The 23,912-nt window shown below is 44.4% G+C and overlaps 1 pseudogene across 1 annotated transcript; it reads left to right on the forward strand.

Annotated features, from left to right (window-relative positions):
- The first annotated feature begins 249 nt into the window (after nucleotides 1-249).
- Nucleotides 250-6,602, forward strand: LOC146809785 (THO complex subunit 7 homolog pseudogene; annotated as a pseudogene). Its single transcript, XR_014966486.1, has one exon. The product of XR_014966486.1 is annotated as a THO complex subunit 7 homolog pseudogene (transcript).
- The last annotated feature ends 17,310 nt before the right edge of the window (nucleotides 6,603-23,912 follow it).

Here is a 23,912-nt window from a genome sequence, read left to right on the forward strand (position 1 = left end):
TCACATAATCTTCATTAAGAGAGTGTAACTAAATAGTCCACAAATATTTTAACTGATTCGACTTCAAAAAGCATTCGTCTTATCCTGCTCCTTTCTGCACCACTGACTGTCCTTTATGACGTTAGAAGACGTTAGAAGATGGCTGCCAACAATCAACAGACAAAAAGCAGGGAAAGGAGTTTATATAACCTAGTCCTTCTTCACTCTCTATTGTGTTTTGAGTGATAGTTTTTATTTCCGTTAAAGTGCAGAGTCCTCCTTCTGTTTTGGTGGTCTCTGTAACACGTGTGGTTTTGTGGCAGTTTGTAGCTCGGCGACTTTCGCGTTGTGATAGCCGGATCAGGGTGACTGCTGCGACTTACTTGACTCTTGGTTTAGGACGTCTAAGGCATGGGGGCTGTCACCGATGACGAAATTATCCGTAAGCGGCTCCTAATCGATGGCGACGGTGCCGGTGATGACCGACGCCTCAGCCTGTTAGTGAAGTCTTTCGCGAAGTGGTGTCACTCCGACTCTGAGGACGGGGACGTCTCCTACCAGCAGATGCTCGCCACAGTCTCGCAGTGCGAGTTCGCCATGGGAAAAGCGCTTCTGGTGTTCAACATGAACCTGCGAGAGACGTTCAATTATGAGCAGATGTACGCGGACATAGAGAGCAGTATTGCTGCAGCCCGCGAGAAGATCTCCGACTGCAAGAGGCAGATCCTGCATGCCAAGCAGATTCGGAAAAACCGACAGGAATACGACTCCCTGGGCAAGGTGATTCAAAGGCACCCGGACAGACACGAGACGCTGGGGCAGCTAGAGGGCTTGAGCGTGGAGCTAGGGCGCCTGACTCAAACCAAAGGAGATACGGAAGACCGCTTGGAGCTGAAGCGCAAACAGTTCCACGTCCTTCTCAGCTCCATCCACGAGCTTCAGCAGACCCTGGAGAACGACGCGAAACTGGCCGAGGAGTCACAGGAAATGCACACGCAGGGTGAGAGTAGACCGTGAGATAAAACCGTCTCCGATGCCCAGCTCTGTGAATGTTTAATGGACCCAAGCGGGGAGGCTGGAGCTAAGCCAGAGCTGCAGGACACATTGCCACCATTTATGTCCAGCTCTGATGACATCGGGGAAGCTGGATTTAAGTCGGATCTGCAAGACATATTGCCCCAGTCCCGAACTTTCAGTAGACCTCGTTTGATCCAAATTGGAGACTTGACACGGCGTGAGCTTAAGGACATAGTGGACCAGTAGCAACAACTTGGTCAGTCAAATGGGGCAAACGTAGAAAACAATTACTGGTGAAGAATCAAAGGAGAGCGACATGAAAAGTAACACTCTTATTAGAGGGCACAAGGGTTAAATCCTAGAATAAGAATAGTATAAACAAGGGGTATGGATGGGGACTGGATGAGAGAAGAAATGTCATGAGACTGAGTGCAAAAATGCAGATCTTGCCTTAAGTGTGATCTCTGGACTCAATTGTAGAGAACTTACGTTTTGGTGGAAAATAAAACCCAGGCGGAAAAGTGCTATGCAACAAATGACATACTCTAGTTGCAATGGGTGAGATCCTCCTCTGTAAGATGTACTGAACCTAAAAGGATTGCTAATTGGCGGGGAATTGCTATATTTGTGCAGGGGGTCCTTGGCGAAGGGGAAAAAACGTGCCATATTTTTAGGTTAACCACTGACTGCCTACGCTATTTCCATTTGTTTCAAAATCATCTACTAATCGTAACCTAAAAAGATGGTGCCTCTAGGCCTAGGCTGTATAGCTAGTGTAAACAATATACACATCAGGGAAGACACATGTTGTATCTAAATAATGTATGCCTAAGGCAAAAATTGTGGTGTTCGGAGAGGGAAAGTCCAGACCATAATTTGAGAGTCTCTGCATGTCAGGATAGAGGCAGTGCTTCAAAGGGATAATGCCACACATTGACCACTGCTTATTTCATTGGAAAGGGGGTAGAATATTATTGGACCAAAAGCTCCAAAATATAAGAACAGAGCATAACAAGACAGTAGTCACCAACAGAAAAAAATAGGAGCAGTAATGGGAATGGGTGGATGGTGCAAATGTCCCTTTTAGTCTAGTAGAATAGACTTCTTGTGCATAAACACATACTAGGATAAACCTTTGTTACGTTTTCTGTTTAAAAAGAACTTTGGCTCAGATAAACACTCTGCCTAAAGCAAAATATGCTACATCCCATGGCCTTTGTTTAGTAAGATGAGGCTGCACTCAAAGTTAGAAAGACTGGATTCCCCATGATCTCTCTAGAAGTAAACTGAAGCTTTTAGATGTTTTAAATTGGAACTCTTTTGTGTCATTTATGTTACTGTACAATGTATGATGTGGTGCCAAACGGAACATCTAGGCCGGTGTTGAATTGATTTAAACTGATCTTAACCATCAATTGTTCTGCCATCAACTTAAAAAATAATTCCAGCTTCGCTCAAAGTTGAGGGATACTTTGAATTCTTATAAACAGAGATTTGCATTGAATGTTTGTGTAAACGTATGCATTTTGGATTCATTTTCTGCAACTTTCGAAGGGATGGCTCCAAGATATTTTACATTTTTTTTTTTTTTTACTTTACAAATGTGATTGTTTTTCTTTTTTATGTTATAGTATAACCCCAATTGAAACCACTATGGGAAAGAAGGCTGCTTTGGCAGCGACTAATAATAATAATAATTATTATTTTTTGCCCAAAGCAACTCCCTTTTTATAGTGCTTATGTGATGCTCCACAAGCTTGCAGCAATGTGTTTATATAGAGGAAACAAAGTACACAGGTACAGTGTTGATATAAAATAGGGCAGCTATTTGAACGTAGGTTGACTCTTGCACATTGTAAGAGATCCTACACAGTTGATAAGATCGTGCACAATACAAGGTAAATGCTAAGTCTACTTTCAAGTTACAGAATGCATTACATACAGGAGGCATAGGGAACTAAATATCAGGACTCCTTAACCTTTGTGCTTGGATTCCAACAGGGGCCATGCACTTTTCTGCCACTCTCCTCTTCCGCCGATGATCACATCCACATGAGTATTAAAGGCTGTGGAAATTAGGGAAAGGGGAGTGGGGTATGAGACAAAAAACAAGACACATGGCTTTCCACATTGACTCGTCACTTCTTTTGATCAAGGATATCTGTGGGGTGTAGTAGTTCTACAATACAAAGAGATTTTGTGACCTATTTAGGTTTCTGTGCTTAATTGTTATTGGTGAATAGTTATACCATAGCAATATGTCAGTGTAACCAGATCTACCATGCTCCTGATGTTTTTGAATAACCATCTCAATCATCACCACTATGCACTCTCTAATGGAAGGTAAATTATAGATTCTTCTTTTTTAGAACTACAAAATAACAGAAAGGGTTAATATTCAGCTGTTGTCTATTAGCAGCTCACATGTGCCTGCTAGAAATCGAATGCCTTGTGTATAACAAATGCATGTGCAGTACAATTTTGTCTAAGAATACTTTCTGTTCCATCTGGGTAACAATTTGCAATAATATAACAACTTCAAGTCTTAAGGAGTTCAGTTAAAATGTTCAATAAGTAGTAGCCCAAAGTTCATTTTCATCAACAGCACAACATTTTTTGGATTCCCAATGTCCTTCAAAACAGAGCCTTACAAAGCAGCATATCTTGGCAAGGGAAATCTAATGTCTGTGCAGCAGGGTCTGGGCTCTAGCAACATTGTATCATGATTGCCTAGTGAAGATGCCATGAAACATGAGCAGTCAGATCCAAATAATCCAAGATGCCTACCACCTCTTCGACATATGGAAATGTTCATGGCCTGCTGGATATTGTCGTACCGTGGCAGCATGCTGCTGTGTTGCACATTCTCCACATGCATACCCTGCCTCATTCCAGAGACATTGTGCTAACCGCCAACCTTTCCTTCTCTGAAGTTCGCACAAGTGGATTTAGTATACAGATTCCCAATGCTCAAGCCAGACTAAGCTTTGAAAAGTGTCTCCAGTCATGCTTCCTTACACTAAGTTGGACTACAGTGAGTGTGGGCAGCACTGTCGGAACCGTGAAGAGCTACATTTAGCATGCAGTGCTTGTTGCATGGGATAGCTATCAATAGCGCAGAAGGTACAATTGCCCCAGGGGGTGGGGGGGGGGGGGGCGGTATTTTTCTTGTTTCCATTAAGCCTATGGCATCCTTGCTATGATGGTGCCATAGACTGATAAGAGCTTTGGTTTTCTGTGGCTCAGGTTAAATAAATATTGTAAGTCAAGAGGCCAGGGCGCATGGACTGGGAAAAGTTACAGTACTATAGTGACTGAGATGAGATGTAGGGATTTGGAGCATTGCCTTCTACCTATACAGAAATTGTTTGGAGTGAACCAGATTTCTTTTGTACCTAGTATGTTGTTTCACATTACAGGTTGTGTAACTCTGAGACTGCAGCATCTTTTTGCTTGCTAAAGTGTTCCTCTGGGCACCTCCCCACTGGGTCTGCAAATACTCTCCTGTCAAAACTAGAGAATCCTTCCTCAGTCTGGTTCCTCCCGGTCTGCAGTGCCCACGATACCATATGCCTCACCAGGTCTACCTAACATTTTTTCCAAGATTATCCAGGAAAGGTTAGGGCATACAGCCATAATTCTAGCCCTTGATCCCGATGGTACACCAAGCTAACCACCGATTACTACCTGTAATAGCAAACTGTATTTCCATTCCTGTCCATATTGGATTCCATACAACCTTAGTATGCATTGTATGCACAACATACTGAATCCAACTTGATGTTTTATTGCTTTTGGAATCTGTAACTTACTGTAGGATGTGAATTCTTTGCTACTAGATGAACCCCATTGACTCATAAGTACCTGGTAGTTCTTTGAAGCCGATTTAGTGTACCCCATGGACACCTAATTACCAAGTAAGAGTGGTCGTTTTTGGAAGCAGTGCCTTCCTTTAACATACACTGTACTATTTCCTACACTACGTTTTGAATGTAACATCATAACACTCCCTTACCTTATGCCCTACCTCTATCACCCGTGGACTCTATCCACTATTTGTTACCCACCCTTTTTTCCTCATAATTACTTCCATATCTAATGCCTTTCAGCTGTTTTTTCTAAATAACCAACCTCCTTCTACTTTGTCTCCTGCTATCCCTTACATTGCCAATAACCTTGTCCCCCTTCTGTACCCAGAGGACAATATCATGACTGGTAGCTCAACTTTTCTTGCCTCCAGCTTCATCCTCAACCCATGGTTTGTTACCACTAACCACCTGTAATCCTCTGGCCCCTCTTCCCAGATGAGCTTTTTCCATACCCACATTCAACCAATGATGAATAAAGTGATACGTCTAAATCTACTACAACGTTGGAACAAACACAGCCTGTCAGCATTTCATTCCCACCTCCCTACCATCTGCTTCCCAAACTCAAAAATTCAAGTAGAACACCTCTACAACTGGTTCTCCTAAAACTTTGACAAACTGATACCCCTAATGATAATCTCATGCATTACTCTTAATGGCTTCATCAACTAATAGAGAAATTGAAGACCGAGTTAAATATGTTAGGAACCCTATTGAGAAATAAAATCAGACAACCAGAATGACAGCGTGCATTCAACGCCCCAACAGGATCTACAAGTCATCCATCAAGAATTCAAAAATACTTTACTGTTCCCACCAGGCCTCCAAAGCACGGAGTTGGGGAGACTCAAGGTGCAGGCCCAGTGTCAGCAGCACAAGCTTTGGGGCTCCCCATTGCTCTTAATATGGCAGAGTCTGTTGGTATCCCGGGTAGGATCGGTGCACCCAGAAATTAAAGGGACAAAATGACCCGCAGCACGAGGCCGCAGTTGAAAGCAGTTGGGAGTTGCTGCTGAGGTAATATCCACAAGAACGGATCGATGAGTGTCCTGTAATATGCAGGGGGCTGTAAATTAACATGCCTTCCCTGTGGTGCCCAACTCTTTTTCAAGTGTGTGGGGAGCTGAAGGGAGTGCGGCATCACCTCAAAAGTGTTTAGCATCACCTCAGAAGTGTTTTTACTACAAAGTCACCCATGTTTACCAGGTCATAGGATGTATGACATGAGGATACAGTTTAGCTAATCTTATGCACTCCCAGAGATTGAACTTTTGTTCTTGGGCTCTGGAGTGCAGGATCTCCTTGTGGTTTGACCTCTGATTGCAGTGTCAGTCTAATGTTGGTAAAAAAAAAACCACTAACACGTTTTGATTGAAAATTCTTTATTGACCAAATTGGTATTGACAATGCAGTTTGTACATTATATTTAATGCTTTTGAGTATTCTATTGTCTTATTCGTTTTAATGGTGTTACATTGACAAAGTATAACACCGTTACTTTTAATAATGCGACACTGACAAATGTGTAATAGGCCTGCTTTATCTATACTTTCACTCTTTATATTGTGATGTTGCATCTGGTGTAGGTGGGAGTACTGTGATTATAGGGTTCAGGAGCCACAATGTGTGTAATGTGGTAGTCACTTCTACCTGGTGTGTATATATTTGTATTTTAATACATAGTGTTTAGTAATGTGTGTGTAATAAAAGTATTTTTCCTTTTTTAAAGGAAAAGCACTGACTGGATAATAATTTGGTGAGAGTTGGTTCTGCGTGCCAATTAATTTAGATTGCTAGCTCAAACCACTTCCCCTGAATAGGCCTTGGACTGCTCTGCTTCGCTATCCTGAGAGAGTCAAATGTTAGCATAGAGTGCTTGGTTCCATGCAGACTTATTTCTTGTGAAGGACTCACATCCTTCACAACTAATAACCCGATGTTGTACAATTGTAAACACATTTGCCTCAAAAACAGATCCTGGAATAGTACTCCAAAAGCAAGATTCAAGCATCCAGCTGACCGACAACAGGGTTAATTTGGGATTAGCAAGAGAAAGGGCACAGGTAGACAACTCTGCACCATAAACGATGAACCCAAATTCAAGAAATTGGTTAAGGCAAATTGAGCAGCTAGCCCCATCTGTGCACAACTCTTCAAGGACACCCTGCTGTCTAAATCTGCTGCCTCACCAGCAAGAACTAATGTCAACAACTCTTTAATGTCACACACTTTCACCTCTGCTCAAGACCGCCTACATCAGACCACTTTCAAGAAGAATTTCAACCCAGCAGATTCAGCCAGCCATGGATAGATATCCAGCGATCAATTCTTACGAAAACAGAAAGATAAGACTTATTATTTTTTTTTTTAAACAACTGACTACCAAATGTGCTTCAGCTCAGGCAGAAGCACTGAATCTGCACTGATAGGTGAATGGTATAGCCTGAAAACCACTGTGATTGCACCATTGCTGCTATACCTGTCTGTCGTCTTTGACAAGATGCACCAACAAACCCTGCTATTGGCTGTATAGTAGCTTGGAATATGAGGAAGATGCTTGAAGGTATACCTATTTGGGGGTCTAGAATTATTTAACTGTCCCAGTTTATCTCTGCTCTTTTTAGCACTAACTCTAGCACACCTCATGGCTTAATCCTCTCGCCACTCCTCTTCAGTGTCTACCCCAATCATCCCAAACCTCATCAAGTCCTTCAACCTAACTTTTACAACTGTACTGACCTGCACATTGTTCTCAAACAGGTACACCAGAATGATCTTTACATTTCGGGACTTGCCACTGCCTCTGATCTATCTACCAATAGATGCAAAGTAACACATTTAAGAGTAACCCTTATAGAACTGGGATAATTATTTTCAGAAAATGCAAGCACTACCAGCCTACATCCATCTTGCACCACTTATTCAACCCTCCGCCATCTTGTCCTCTGTCACTTAAACATCTACATGGAGCTCTGTTGAACTCTACTATCTAACAACAGCATCAACTTTGAACAAAATAGCTGGAGAGGTGGTTTCATGAGGGGAGGCGTATTGCCATCCTAGAATGTTTCCCATTTGTTGTGACATTGCCTCTGTATGGGTGACTTTCTGCAAAATGGCAGCCTTAGTGACTACAAAACAGTGTGTCAAAATGTTCTAGACACATTACAAGTCAGAAATGTCTTCCCAGCTGAAAGTGCCTTTGCATCCTATACTGATTTGAAAAAGAAATGGGACATGTTATAGGCATCAACTTTCCTCTGTATGTCCCTACGCAATGTATTGAGGTTTTACTGGGCCCAAGAAGTGGTGGTAACACATTAGCATAGAGGAAAATCCCTCTCAGGGTAGCTTACCCCTTGTGAATGGTGGTTGCTAGCATCTGAAGGAGCATACAGTGATCCAGGGGACTGCTGCATGTCCCCGGTAGTGTTTTTCTTAGATTACTGAGATAATGCAAACTTCTGGTGATGAGCTGTGCCCTCAAACTGCTTTCATCTTCATGGACGTTTGTGTGCACACGGCAAACGATAGACTCGCAAGTACATTGAACACAAACCTTAAAATATGATATTGTGCAGGAGCAGCATTACAAGCGCCATACCACTGGGCCAATGCCCTCTGTGGGTGACTCTTTAATATTTTTTTTTTACCCATATTTCTAGAAGAAATCAGTCCACAGTGAAACGAACATCACAGCCTGCTTCCACTGTGGAATGAATCATAGTATTACGACCTACTTGTGCTGAGGAACTCATTGTAGCATTGGTGTAACGCGGATCATGTTCCAAAACGATATCCCGTCTTACGCAGGCACAAAACACCTCCTCTCCTGCAGCTGAGTGAGTCGATTGTGACGTTGTGAGGATCACATTCATCATCCATCCTGGGTTGACACAGCTTTGTTCTGCTTCTCTGCATGCAGCCGCCGGTGTGCCGACAGAACCAGCCGAATCTTCCTTTTGCTACATGCAAAAATTCTTCCTTTCACCTCAAGGCATCTCACCTTGATATGTGCACTGTTTCTTACACATTTGGTTTCAGTAAAAGGAATATTACAGAGATATGTATACATTTTAGTACAGTTTTCAACTCCATTTTGTCATCCAAAGTGCCTTTGTAAACATTGATGGACCTGGTACTATTGAGACTAACAGTGGAATCCTCTAGTTTACAGCACCTGTCCTAAAGTTACTCCCAAATTATAATCCCCAATCAATTGTTATTCACATATATTAGGGATATGTGTGCACTCTGAACAGCACCCACTGTTACAATGCTAGTTCCCTAGGGAACTTAATTTAGACAAATCAAAAAGCCAAGGTGCACCACATATGTACAATGATAATCAATTAAGACAATATATATGGTCTCATTCCAATTATAAGACGAAAAAGTATTCCTTAGTTTCGTTTCTTTATTCCAAATTCATAAAACATTTACAGTGCAGCACAGCCGACGCGTTTCGTCCTAAGACAGGACTTCTTCAGGGCTGTTAAAAATACATAGACATACAATTACAAACATGTATATACAACAATGAACAGTGTCACATTCTAAATATCATTATGTCAATACACACAAAAGTGGTCTAAAACCAAAATCTAAATTTATTCCTGTGGGTACACACCCCAATATAGACATCTTCTTTGACAGGGTCACACAAGGTTTTCATAATCTATTGGAGAAATCTATTTGTCCTAACAAACGCATTTATAACTTGACTTCAGAGGAAAACACAGCCCTAAAAAATCTAAGAACTGATTCCTCCATTGTCATCCGTGAGGCTGACAAGGGGGGGAATGTGGTTGTGATGGATAAAGTGAGTTATATGAGAGAGATAGAACGTCAACTCACAGACACTACTTGCTACAGGAAAATTTCAGAAAATCCCATTCGAGTCTTGGGGGATCACATTAACATGAGATATGTGGAATGGCGTGAGGTTGGTCTGATAAGAATGTAGCTACCTCACTGTGTCAGAACCGTCCTTCCCCTGTATCTACGTACTGCCCAAAATACATAAGGGCGGCCCATTTCCACCGGGCCGCCCTATCATTTCCGGGGTTAACTCACCCACGGAAAAACTTTCGGAATATGTGGATCAATATCTTCAACCCCTAGTGCAGAATCTGCCAGCGTACATAAAAGATACAAAGGATATCCTGGGAAAATTTGAGGGTTTCACATGGTCCGATACCCTAATGTTTGTTACCTTAGACGTAACAAGCTTATACACTTGTATCAAGAAGGAGTTTGGCATATCAGCCCTACAATCCTTGGGACAAAGAGTTGCGGACCACTTACTTCACAATGAAATGCTATTGGAGATGACGAATATCATCCTCTCAAAAAACTATTTCCTTCATGACTCCAACTGGTATCATCAGACCCAGGGCACTGCCATGGGTTCCAGGTTTGCTCCCGCTTACGCTGGACTCTTTATGGGTTGGTTTGAGCGGGGGCATGCCTGGGGCACGCATGCGGCGGCTTGGATGGAGCATTGATTGACCTATCTAAATTGTGCTACTTCGTTTACTGTGTCTTGTGGACGCATCAATTTTTTAGGTAGTGCACACTGATTCAAACAACATTTATGTGATGTTTTTTATATTTTTGTAGCATGCTATTCAACTGTGATTGTATCCAGGTGCTCCACAGCAGGTGTGAGAAGCATGCTCTAGGGAGCTTACTTGAAAAGCAAGGTCTTCAGCTTCTTGCGAAAGTCGAGAAGAGAAGGCTCTGTTGCGGTCTGTATACTTATGTCCACCTACGGACACCGTATTTATTGTGTTCCCTGTCACCAGCTGTCAGTTCTAGAATGTTGACAGTGGCAGCTGGTGACTGACGGAGCGGCTGTATCTCCTTAGCTCCGGGCTTCAGCGGAGTCTGTGTTGGTGTTTCTGAATAAAGAAGTTCATCACCCAACATTGTACGAGCATTATTTCCGTACAATTTTGGCGACGATCACCAACACAGGAACCCACGTCAATTCAACCTGCGCTGACATACATCAGATTACACAAACACTTGCTGATGACACGAAGATTACCTTTCTTATACTGAAGGACTGCATCTCGTGTATCACATTACGGAAGGGGGCATCTTGGCACCACGTCAGTCCGCTCTTTTACACCATACCATCTCGCTCTGGGTATAACTCACCCGGTTGTCATTGGGGGCAGATTAACATTACGTCTCCTCAGCGCTAAATTTATTTCAATTCCTGTCCCTTCCATTGGCACTGTGCAGTGGTGCATCTACGCAGCAGTAGCAGTGCAGCTACGCTCAGGCCCGTGACGCCTGGACAGCCCACTGTCATACCACGGAATTGCCCATCTTTGAAATTCTTGTTTTTAATGCGTTTCACCAGCATTACTCTTCTTTGATGGCAGCGTGTTGTGGTATGTTTACACTGAGGGACATCTGCGCTACGATTTCCTGTCAGTACTGTAGTGATAGTTCAACCGTCGGCCAACGAACAAATCCAACTGACAGCTGTTTGCGCGCGCTCCTCGATGTAATTTTCCAGCTGAGGTAATTGTCTTCATGTTGCCTGGTAACGACGTACGCTCCTGCTCGTCATCCGGCGACATCTTTGCTCATTTCAAGGTTGGAGTTCCCGTTGCTACCTACGTTTTACGCACGGTACGTGACGCTATCTTTGGATACAGCTCTTCACTCATCGGGCATTCCTCACACGGATCAGCCCTCCTTATTCCTAAATTCATGGGAGGATGGAAATCTCTGCGAACTACACGATGGAAGGAGGTATTTTCGTGAGTGCTCGCTCACGCTGATGAGCACAATGTTACTGCTCCTACGGTATCTGCCAGCGTACACTGTGAATGATCATACTTTACCATTCCTTCTGCTGCCTTGCGAGTTGCTTTACATGCTCCATATTCACAATCTCTTTACTCAATTCTCTTTCTCTCGTGCTCGTTCATGCTGATGGGCACAGCATAACTTAAATTCATTTGCACCTCCTGATATAGCCCCACTATACTACTGCCGCACAACTGATTTTTTGCTTCTCTGTCAGCGCCAGTTATATGCAAAGTGACCAGTCCAATTCACACTCACCCCTTCCTTCACTCAACCTTTTAATACTGCACAGCTCTTCCGTTCGTTTGGCTTATCCCTCCCTCCACTAACATGTCGTCTGGGTATTTGTGGAACGTATCGCCTTCCCAGACTTTCCTACCAGTAGGGGGTAAGCCTGTACTCAAATGGGAGGAGTGGAGAGGGTACTTCAAGAACTATATCTCTACGTTTGATGACGATGAAGACTTTACTGTAGTAGCAATAAGAAAGTTAAAGGGGAAGATGAAGGTGATATATTTGCTAATGCTATAGATGATCTTAACACTTACCATAAACCCACTGTCTGTGTCGCTGTGGATAGGTACACGTTTTTCCACTGGACACAGTGCAAGGAGGAGTCAATTGATGATTATGTATCCACATTGAAAAATCTGGACATTAATTGTCGTTTTGGAAATTTGCACGACAAATTCATCAGAGATCAGATTGTCATGCAGGGTTCTAACACAAATATCCAGGACAGTTTGTGGGCCACGGGTGAATCCCCTTTACAACCCGTTCTGGATATTGCAAGGAGGGCAGAGCTCACTGGTCGGTGTGCCAAGGCTGTTCTTTCTGAGAAATAAAGAAAAGGAAGAGGATGATACTGTGGCCAGGGTGGTTGAAACTAAATCTTTTTCCAAACAGAGTAGGAAAAACAGCGGTTCAAAACCTGTTACCAGTAGAATGCAAAGCAGCAATAGGAGACATTGCTACAGATGTGGTAGTTCCACCCATTTGGCAGACGATAGGAAATGCCCAGCTAGAAATGTTAAATGCTCAATTTGTGGTACTATAGGACACTTTCAAAAAGTATGCCAGAAAAGATCTTCAGGCTCAGCTAAACTGGTCAATGTGGATCATGATGTAACCAATAACACGTCCGACGATGACGAAGTAAACATGTATGCCCTCAACATTGAAGACAAGTGCGTATTGCAAATTAATTATGCCCACACCACCGAAAATAAGAAACCAGTGTATGACATGTCCATTGGGGGAGTAGACATAAGCATAGACTCTGTATCCTCCTGCTCCTTAGTCAACAGTAAAGTGTTGGAGGAAACGTTTGTGCCGCACCTAGGGAAACAGTTGGAAAAAGGTGACATCACCATCAAAACATTCACAGGGGATCTCATAGAAGTGTGTGGTTTTAGAAAAGTAGGTTTTTCCTTCAGTGGGCGGGAGTCCTTAGGCAAACTATACGTATCGTCTGGGGGCCCTTCCGTTTAGGGATGGATGGACCAGGGCACCCTGGGAATCATACTTGATCCCAGTAGATCTGATCCTGTCCTGGTCATCCAAAATGATGAGGAATACTGCAAGGGCTCATTAAACAGGTTCCCTAAAGTCTTCTCTGGTAGGATGGGTGCCTTGAGTGGGTATAAGCACGAGGTACACGTTAAGTCTAATGCCATCCCTGTTGTGCATAAAGTCCAGAATTTACCTTTTGCAGTTAAAGAAGAGGTCAGAGTTCAACTGGATAAACTACTTCAGAATGGTATCATTGAGCAAGTAGAAGCCTCAGAGTGGGTGGCTCCCTTGGTCGTGGCCAAGCGGCCCAACGGTAACCTGAGGCTATGCGTAGACTTGCACGACCTCAATGAAAACATTGTGGTTGAGCAAATCCCTCTACCGAGAATAAGCAAACTGTTGGCATGCACCGAAGGTATAAAATGGTTTTCTACTATGGACCTTAAATCCGGCTACCACCAGGTTCCCCTACACCACGATAGCAAAAACCTTACTATATTCATAACCCTTTTTGGATGCTATCGGTTTACAAGGGTACCTTTCGGATTGGCCTCTGCAGCCGCTATGTTTCAAAGGCTGATGCACCACATTTTCATGGGGGAAACAAACATTTTAATGTTCCAGGATGACATTCTTGTGATGGGAAGAACAAGGGAGGAGCATGACATGAAAGTGAACCAGGTCCTCGGTATCCTTGATGCTAAAGGTTTAACAGTTGAACATAACAATTGTAAATTTGCATGCACAAAAGTAAACTACCATGGATACGATATTACAGGTGACAGCATCAGGCCCAAGAAAGAACGGCTAGATTCCATTCTAGACGCAGCTGCACCGTGTAACAAGGAAGAGTTGCGTTCTTTTCTTTGGCTTGTCGAATTTTTTGCGAAATTTATTAAGAATTTCTCATGTAAAACTTATGAACTAAGGCAATTGCTCAATCTTAAGAATAAGTTTGTGTGGACCGATACATGTCAAGATTCATTTTGTACCTTAAAGAATGAAATGTGTTCCGTATTACCATTTCAAGGCTTTGACCTCATCTTAGAAAACATTATCATGACTGATGCCAGTTGCAAGGTTCTGGGTGCTGTTCTTACTCAAAAGGACGCCAAAGAGGATGAGTGTACCATTGCTTTTGCTTCCCCCTCTTTGACCCCTACAGAAGAAAAATACTCTGTCATAGAGTAGAAGGCACTAGCATGCGTTTGGGGCTCGAACATTTCCGCCAGTTTGTGTGGGGAAATAAGGTTACCCTGCGCAGCGACCGCAAGCCGCTAACCAAAGTATTCACTACAAGAGGCTTATATGCAGCTTCTCCTAGGCTTGCACGACTGTTCGCCTTTTTGATTTCAATTATGTGGTCCAGTATGTTCCCGTGTCAAAAATGTGGTTGCTGACTTCTTGAGTCGCATGCCTGTTCGCACTTCGGATCCCGGTAGCCATGATAATGTAGAAGAGTTGTGCATTGCCAATATACATGAAGAGTTACACAGGGTTTTAATGAATGAATAGATGCTTGAGCAAACCAAAGACTGTTGTTTGCCAGGTATTAGATATGGTGTCCAAAGGCTGGTCTAGTAATAGTAAAATGCCAGAGTCACTACGCCCTATTTGGGAAGTCAAACATGAATTGTCTGAAATAAATGGATTACTGTTGAGAGGTGGAAGGGTTGTCCCTCCCGCCAGCCTTCGAAAGAAAATACTAGAAATTTGCCATGATGGGTATTTGGGCATTGAAAAGACCATGAGCAGAGGTAAAAACTGGTAGTAGTGGCCGGGTATCAGCTGGGCTGTCGAAAGAATAGTCAGAGACTGTGCTTTATGTGTCAATTCCGACCAAACCAAAGTCACTTTCAGACCTCCCCCTACATCCCATCACATGTCCCACCATGCCTTGGGAAAGAATTGGGGTGGACATCATGGGACCCATTCTTGAACAGGGTGAGCAAGTGTACATGATAGTCCTCATTGACCATTTCTCCAATTGGCCTGAGATGAAGTTCGTCACCAAGCCCGACACCCACAGTGTTGTCAGCTTACTTGATGACGTTTTTACCCGTGAAGGCCTACCAGAGTACATAATTAGCGATATGTATCTCAGACGTGTTCAAGACCTATCTTGAGAGAAACAAGATAAGCCATAAAACAACCTCTGTCTACCATCCCGCTGGCAATGGTGCCGTTGAACGCTTTAACAGGGTTATCAAGGGCATCATCCAATTAGCCAACAATAACAGGCTTGTGTGGAGACAGGAAATTCTTAAGACACTCTGGGCCTATCGCATTACACCGTGCAGCAGTACTGGCCACAGCCCCTTTGAACTCACGAGAGGTAGGACACCCTTGTCAAAGGACAATGTAGGTTGGTTAATGGCTGCAAAAAGAGATCATTGGTCGGCCAACCAAGTGAAGAGTAGGTTGGTAGAGGCACAATCCAGTTGCAAGGACCGTGATGACAAGAAACATGGTTGCAAACCTGTCAAATGAAATACTGGAGACATGGTCAGAGTAAAAAGTAGCGGACACACAAGCAAAGGGACGAACAAATTCTCACAACCCTTATCAGTCAAGGTATTTTGCAACGCTGTACTCCTTAGTGATGGTAAGGTATGGCATTTCTCTGCACTCTCTTCGTGCAAACAAACTCCTGTAGAATATGCAAGCTCTGACCTAGGTAAGTCCCTCCCGGTAAAAACAACTTCAACCCTGATTTGCGCACCCCTATCCAGGGTAGAGCACTGAGTGATGTGTCACATGAGGAAGTTGATTGCAATTCTTCTCAAACCAACATTGAGGTTCAGGCTCCATTCTCCGAGCTCAGCGCTACTCCCATGCAAGAGACTCCTTGTCCCAGTAGCTCAAGTAGAGTAGAGAGGAGGTTGGTGCCTCCATTGAAACTCTCAGATTATGTTTGTGAATAGTACTTACATGCAACGCTTTGCTATTCTATGTTCATGCCATATATGCTATGTACCAGTAAATATTCCTCTCTCCCCTTCCCATTCCCCCCGCTCTCTCTCCGCCCCCTCCCCTTCCCCTGTTTCCCTAAGGGGGAAGATGTGTTGGAATCTGTATACTTATGTCCACCTACGGACACCGTATTTATTGTGTTCCCTGTCACCAGCTGTCAGTTCTAGAATGTTGACAGTTGACAGCTGGTGACTGACGGAGCGGCTGCATCTCCTTAGCTCGGCACCTCAGCAGAGTCTGTGTTGGTGTTTCTGAATAAAGAAGTTCATCACCCAACTTTGTACGAGCATTCTTTCTGTACAGGCTCTTATGCGTTGTCTGACATTGTTCCAGGCTTTAAAGGCCAGGTACGAGTAGGCGTCGCCCACTGCTTTGCTTTTGCGTATGCGTGGGGTATGTGCTAGTGGGAGACCAGCAGAGGGGAGTTGTTTGGAAGGTTAGTGGAAGTGAATGCATCTATTCAGGAAGGTAAGGCCAGTGTTGTGGAGTGCTTTGTAGGTGAGGAGTTTCAAGTGTGTGCCCTTGTATATCAGGAACCAATTGAGTTCCTTAAGATGTGGTGTGATGTGGCTCGGCTGGCTGGCTACTATTCTGGCTGCTGTGTTTCGCATGGTTTGATGTCTTATCAGCTTGTTGGTTATCTCTGCATACATTGTGTTCCCATAATAGAGTCTGCTATGATGAATGCTTGGTAGATGTTTCTGGTGATGTCTGGTAGCCACTTGAAGATTTTATTTAGCATCCTTCGGTTGTTGAAGCAGGACGAGCCACTGCGTTGACTTGGGCAGTCCTTTCCAGTTTGTTGTCTGTGATGATTCCGAAGTTTCTCGCTTATGAGCAGGGCGTGGAGGTGGGTCTAAGGTCTGTTGCCACGCGGTGGATTCCCATGACGCACCGTTTTTCCAGAAAACTACTACTTCGGTCTTATTCAAGTTCAGTTTGTGGTAATTGGATTTCATCCAGGTGGCTACTTTTGTCATGCGTGTGTTGACCTTGTTCCTGGGACAGTATCATTTGTGTGTCATCGAGGTAAGTGAGGATGTTATGTTGTGAGCTCGTATGACGTCCGCCAACGTGGTCATGTGGATGTTGAAGACCATTGGGCTGTGCAAGAAGCCCTGCAGGACTCATCAGATAAGATCCTGTGCTTCAGTGGACTAGGGGGGCATGTTGATGTTTTTCATTTTTTATTGTGAGGAAGGAGAAGATCCATTTGACGGCATGTCCCTGGAGGCCTGCTTTGTGGAGTTGTCAGCTTAGGATGGTATAGGGATTTATTGACTCTTAGTAACATTATATCTGCTTCTTTCCCCTTAGCTACTGCTAGTTTATTTCTCACACAAGTACTCTACATTTTTTGTGTTCTGTTTCTTAAAAGAACAGAACAAAATTATGAAATCAGTTGACCCTCCTCTACCTTTTCTTCAAACCCATGGTGACCCACCGATAATTTGAAGACAATGGTTTGATGCATTCAAAATGCTTCTTCCCTGAAAGAAAAAAGTAGTTCCTACTCCCCTGCCCTAGCTGCAGTGATGTCTGGTCCATGGTACCGATTTTTGTTATTGGTGAACACAGATCATGCTTGTGCGTCATGACTTGGGCCTGTCTCATAGATTGCAGTCTTGTTAGACCAAGGAGGGGAGCACAAAGCATTACCCTGAGAGTGGTAAAGGGCTATTACCCTTAATTAGGGTTAAGTAGCATGTATGCGGTGGTGGCAGTATACCAATTAAATGGCAGTGAGCGGTAAAGGACCTTTTTACCTGTGTCAGTGTAATGAAACCTCGGCCCAGTCATGTAAAGTTTTACTGCTGTTTACCTTACTCGTTATTGGCCTACATCATGTTAAAATGTAGCACTGTGTAGAATGTTTGCATGCTGTAATTTATATGTACCTATGTATGGTACAGTACATGGATGCCTGTGGGTTCCATATTGGAAGTTCAGGGCCTTGGAAAGTCATAGGGAGGTGGAGGAACCATCATAGGCAGATTTGTAATTACCTGCATTCCTGAGAGTTTGGTGAGGCACACACTGGAGGAAGGGAGAGCCAGGCTTCCTTGTGCACTTCAAAAGGTTTCTTTGATTCTGAAAATGTCACTGGTCAGTGGGGCCAGGTCTCATTTCAGGAAGGAGATGGAGGCTCATTAGGGAATTATAAATAAAAGGGCTAGGGGCCTTGGTAACCTTTTGATAGGGATATATCGGTGAGGCTGTCATCCAGATGTGATCCTCTAGTCACTTACATGGCCTCTGTGTGACTGTCAAGTTTGGAGTTGCTCCTTCTGTGACAGGCAGCTTCTTGGACAAAGTACAGGATGGAGGAAAATGCACTTCAAAGGGGGATACACTGACATCACAAATTTCAAGGACTCGGACACTAAATGATATCTGTATCCGGAAATGGATTATAAAAAGGGAAGCTTGAGTCTCCTGGAATTGTCAAACTGAAGCTGTACATCAGTGTGGAGAAGCTCAGCACAACTTCTGCCTGTTGTCATCAGGACTGGGGACTATGGTCTGCTAATTTCCCTGTTGGGTGAGAGGATATCATCTAGGAGAATCACCCTGGAGCACCTGCAGCTGCCTACCTGCAGAGACCAAAGGAACCTGTGAGGAGGAGGAAGAGAGCACCTGGAGGGTGTGAGGTCCAGGGGGGATCCTGTCGAGTTGATCCCTGAAGCAGAGTGTGAGATTCTGGGTCTGCGTTGAGGCCGATCACCCGCATTGAAGTTTGCGGGCTATGGCACCGGTCGAGCTACCCGTCAGAGTGCTGTTTTCGCGACCCCTATATGCAAGGTGGGGGTTGCATTAAAGATAAGGGCCTTTGCCCTGGTGCTGTACTTTGACAAGAAGCAGGTCGCTGACCCTGTGCACGGTTGTGACCCGAAGAGCCCTTCTCTCGGAATGTGCTGTTCATGATCCCCATTTCCCAGAAAGTCATGGTGAAGATAAGGGCCGTCACCCTAGAGCAGCATATGCCGGAGCAGCACAGTGGGTATTGTACTTCAGAGGACCCAGCAGCCACCAGACTCAGGAAGACTTACCCCACGATCGGAGAAGCATTTTGGACGCCTACTGCCTCACACGCGGGATCCAGACTCACCCCCGGGTTGCAGAAGCATGCCCTGGCCTGCTAAACCACAGCTCCAGTGAAAGTGGGTAAGGGATTGATTGCCTGGCCACCAAGCCTCTGGGTGAACTTTGTCGGGCTAAAAGTTCTATGGGACTGGGACACTTTGACGTTTAAGAAGCCATCATGCAACTTCTAGACTTGTACATTCTAGCAGGGCCTTGCATGTATGATTGTCTCAAGTGAATGGGGAATTACTTCCGTCCTTAGACAGGAAAGTAGGACTCAGGAATTTGTCCAGACAACACGGGAGTGCTGGCCTTACAAAGAATCTTTATTATTTGTTGGTGTTGTAGTTCACTTTGTGTTTGTTTATAAATGCTATTTTGTTTCATAAAAGCATGCATCTGGCTGGACGTTAATGTAGTGGGGTTGCTGGGTGTGTTTAGAGTTTTGAATCTGTGGACACTGTGTATCTACCTCCCCCCAAAAAAGGCTTGCACTGCTCAACCCATGCTACCACTGAAAGTCAAGTGCTGGAAGGGTAGTACCTGCCCCAGTTTCTCATGGTTCATAGTAATTGGGCCCCGGGACATCAGGAGTAAAAGACTTTAACCAGCATGGTTGGGCCCAGCAAATTCTGCTTGCCCCACGGCCCTCTGAAAGGGGTTCTGACAATGCACAACCTAGCCTTGTTGTACTTAGGCAAATGTTTCAAAAGAGAGTTCAGAAGCACTTGCCTCTCCGTGTGTATAACAGCAGACGCTTACAATAAAGAAACAAAAAACGACATAACCTATAAACCTCAAGCCCACCAATAGTTACATGCTCCAATCACTGATTACCCAGTCCTTTAAGAGCAGGAACCACAATCTTGTATTCCTCTTTCTTTTCTGCTGTGCAGCCAGTTAACTGACCATCTCAATTCGTTGTGTGAATATTGTGTGTTTATTCGACTTCTGTGCTATAGAGAGTTACTGTCAATAGTTGCTTGTGGGCGATTGTGAAACTACCAATGGGTATGCACGCTTCTCAAAGTTTTGTGGACGCTCCCCCCGCTGGCACTTAATCCCTTCTTTCTTGCATGTAGGGGGAGTGCCTTTAGCCTCTCGAGCCCAGCGAATGCTTCATAGGCTATTTATTGCCTGGAGCAGGTCACGGCTGTCTCTGTGACTGCCGTAGTACCATTTCCAGCCTCATGGAGGCAGAGAGCATGAGCACACATTTGTGAAGGGATGCCGCGTGCCATTCGAAAATGACAGCAGCTTCCTGTGAAAGCGTTTAGCGGCGCTCATTACTAATAAACATTGGAGCTCATTTCTTGGCATTTTACCCTCATTTGCTCCTCTTTAACACCCGGGTGCATCAGAGTGTGCCCAGGGTTGTAAAATAAACCTAGGCTCTGCCTAGGGTGTTACACAGGCATCTCCCTCTACATTCAAAGATATTTGTACTTGCCTGTTGGGGCCTTCACTCCCCCTGACTGTGATCTCTGATTGCCCTTGAACCCAGCATTCCCTGTTGTTCATCATCATCAAAACTGTATTCAATCTTTTTTGTTCAGATTATAAAAGTACATAAAGAGTAGGTGAAAGCAAGTATATAAAATCACAACCAATCACAGTACTTGTCGCAAAAGTGCCCCCCTTGATCAAGTTTACAATGCATATCCATGTAAAACACACTCAAGATCATTCATTACACGTTGGGTTAAAAAATTACTAAGTGTGTTTTTTTAAAGAGTAATGCAAACAGTGAACATTAATGGACCACATATTTCCTTTTACGCATGCATGCCCATAAAAAAGATGCTTCGCCGTCCCCGATATCAGGAAATACTACTGGGCGTCTCAGCTCATCAACATTAATGGATGGGCTTTTTCCCCATTAGAGGAACCGGCATATAGGGGAGACCGCTTGGCCTTTGGAACTAGCAGCTACCTCGCCGAACTATACCGCAAGGGGAAAGGTAGACCGCGCCTCCCGGCACATACCTGAACGGTTATTGATGTTTGGCATTAAGCAACCAAAATGACCGGGTGGGCAGACAAACTTACCGCTCAAACTCCTCTCTGGGAGGGTAGCCGGCTGGGTGAAGTGCCGAGACTTGTTGGCTTCTGGAAATGGAGTCTTATAGGCATTGATCACTTGAGGGATGTCTGGAAGAATGGGAAGATAATTGACTTAGACACACTGCAGGGACAGTTCCAAATGGGTGGGGGGAATTTCTGAGCTATCGACAATTGCGTCATGTGCTTCATTGTCATCTGCAAGAGGGGGCCCCGATTCCAGAATACTCGCCACTCGAGGACCGCCTGCTCTTGGACCCTATGATTGATAAGGCCATCTCTCTGACCTATCTGAAATTGATCAACAACACCCCAGATTGTTTGGGCTTGTTAAGGGAGGCTTGGGATTTGGATGTGGGCCTCTTGGAGGATGTTGACTGGGCTGAAGCATTACAGACCCCCCCCCGAGAAATAGCCATAGGAGCACGGTTTCGGCTGATCCAGCTCCAAATCCTCCATAGATCCTATGCATCCCGAATAGCGTATGTTCGGATGGGCACCTGAGAGACTGATGTATGCCTGCGGGGATGTGTGGAGGTAGGGTCCTTCTTCCACATACTCTGGTCATGCCCACGGATACAATCGTACTGGACTGGTATAACACGTGTGATGGCACAGGTAGTGGGCGAGAGTGTCCTGCTTGACCCAAGGTGGCTTATCCTGGGGGGAGCTGGAGAAACGACGTGGCCACAGTGGGCCAAGACCTGGCTGGCCTTTGCGGGTGGGGTAGCCAAGAGAAACATTGCCCAAGCATGGGGAGCAGAGCCAGACCCTACTCTGACAGCCTGGAAAAGAGACCTGGACTGGTGTTGTGGGGCATAGCGGGTTATTTACCAGAGCCGGGGCTGCCCTCGCAAAGGGGAGAAAATCTGGAGTGCATAGGTCGAATACAGAGAACTTTGATCTGAGCCCTGTGAACTGCTATATATTGATGTGGGAGACAGGATGCTAGGGTTTGCGGTGGGGGAGGGTGGATGTTGCATGGGAGGAATCACTGATGGGCTGCATATTGAGAACTGTGAACCTGTCTCGGCTATCTCTCCTTAAATGCGACTTGTATGTGGGTATTGAAATAAAGCATGTTTGTTAATAAAAAGACTTTAAAAAAAAGATGCTACTGCAAAGCAAACAAACAGGTTAGGGAGTGATTTTAAAATCGGTACAGTAAATGTCTTTCTTTCCTGAGCATACATGCTACAGAAAAGTCCCAAGTGCAAATCGTTTTGTGGCGAGTTAAAATCGCATGGGCGCAAAGATAATTCAGAGTGCCTGAATATTCTGCCCAGATACCCCAGCATCAATGGGATCAGATTTAGGCAAAATCTCAGGAGGATAAACTTGTAGTGTGAGAGTGGGACCTCTGCTAGATAAGAAAACTCTCCCTCAGCTAATTGGAGTATTAATTGGTACATCCAAACCATCTGTGCACCGTGGTTCTTCTTTCTACGGTCATATTGAGCCCTCAGCTTAAAAATCTTGGACAATCTCAGTTTAGGGAAATTTTGACATGTCATTGGATCCTTGAATAGATTTGACAAACCTAAGGTACTAAATTCCTGCTCAACATAATTTAGCCAGCCACTCCTGTTGTGGTTCTCCATTTTTACAATGTCTATAATAATCCTTTGGTTAAGGGGGACTGTGTCCCTACGCCAAATCGACAACCACAACATGAGTGGAGCCAAGCAAATTGAGTCAGTGATGTGGGGAAGGCCTAGTTCTATATGGGAAATATAATTTGAATGTGGAAGGGAGGTTAGCGATTTAAAAAAAAAAAATGTCAATTATCTTGAGTAGTTCAATGAGGGCCATGCCCCATACGCCTGCCCCATATGCCGCATCTGATACTGTCTTGGCATTATAGATCTTTTTTATAGGGCCAAGAGGTCTAGCACCCAACCTTGTAGTAAAGGTTTTTAGTGCCGTCAAGCTCCTATCCATGACCATAGCCCTTCCTTCCACCAACTGTGTCCAAGATTGATTCTTATCAAAAAGGACTCCTAAATATGAAAAGGAATTAACCACCTGGATTTTTATCGAATCCATGTGGAAGTGTGGAGTTTTTTTCTTTTTTCCCTGCCCCTACAATTAGTATAAATGACTTTGCCTGATTGACTTTTAGGTCCAACGTACTCATAAAAGCTGCATATGCTGTTATCAAACGCTGGAGACCCACGCCAGTTCTAGAAAGCAGTACGGCATCATCAGCATATGCCAATATAGGTAGCCAATTGGAGTTAAATTTGCGCACATCCAGGGATGCACCCGCCAGCGCATCCTCCACACCATTTGTATAGATTGAGAATAGAAATGGTGCAAGGACGCAGCCTTGTCTTACCCCTCTTAAGATCTTAAAGGGACGGGTGCGCTCCCTATTCCTCCTATACCGCACTGATGCAGAGGCATCACAATACAGTTGACGAATGAAGCCAATTAAGGGCTGGTCGATTCCCTTCTCTAAAAAAACCAAAAAAAACACCAAAAAAAACCAAAGGACGGAGTGTTGAACATTGCACGCACTCACCCCCAGTCAACTGATCTGGGTTTCATCCATCACCATTCTTTAGCCCACTCTGCCACCCCAGTTCA

This window comes from Triturus cristatus, chromosome 7, assembly GCF_964204655.1.
Source record: "Triturus cristatus chromosome 7, aTriCri1.1, whole genome shotgun sequence".
Taxonomy (NCBI): domain Eukaryota; kingdom Metazoa; phylum Chordata; class Amphibia; order Caudata; family Salamandridae; genus Triturus; species Triturus cristatus.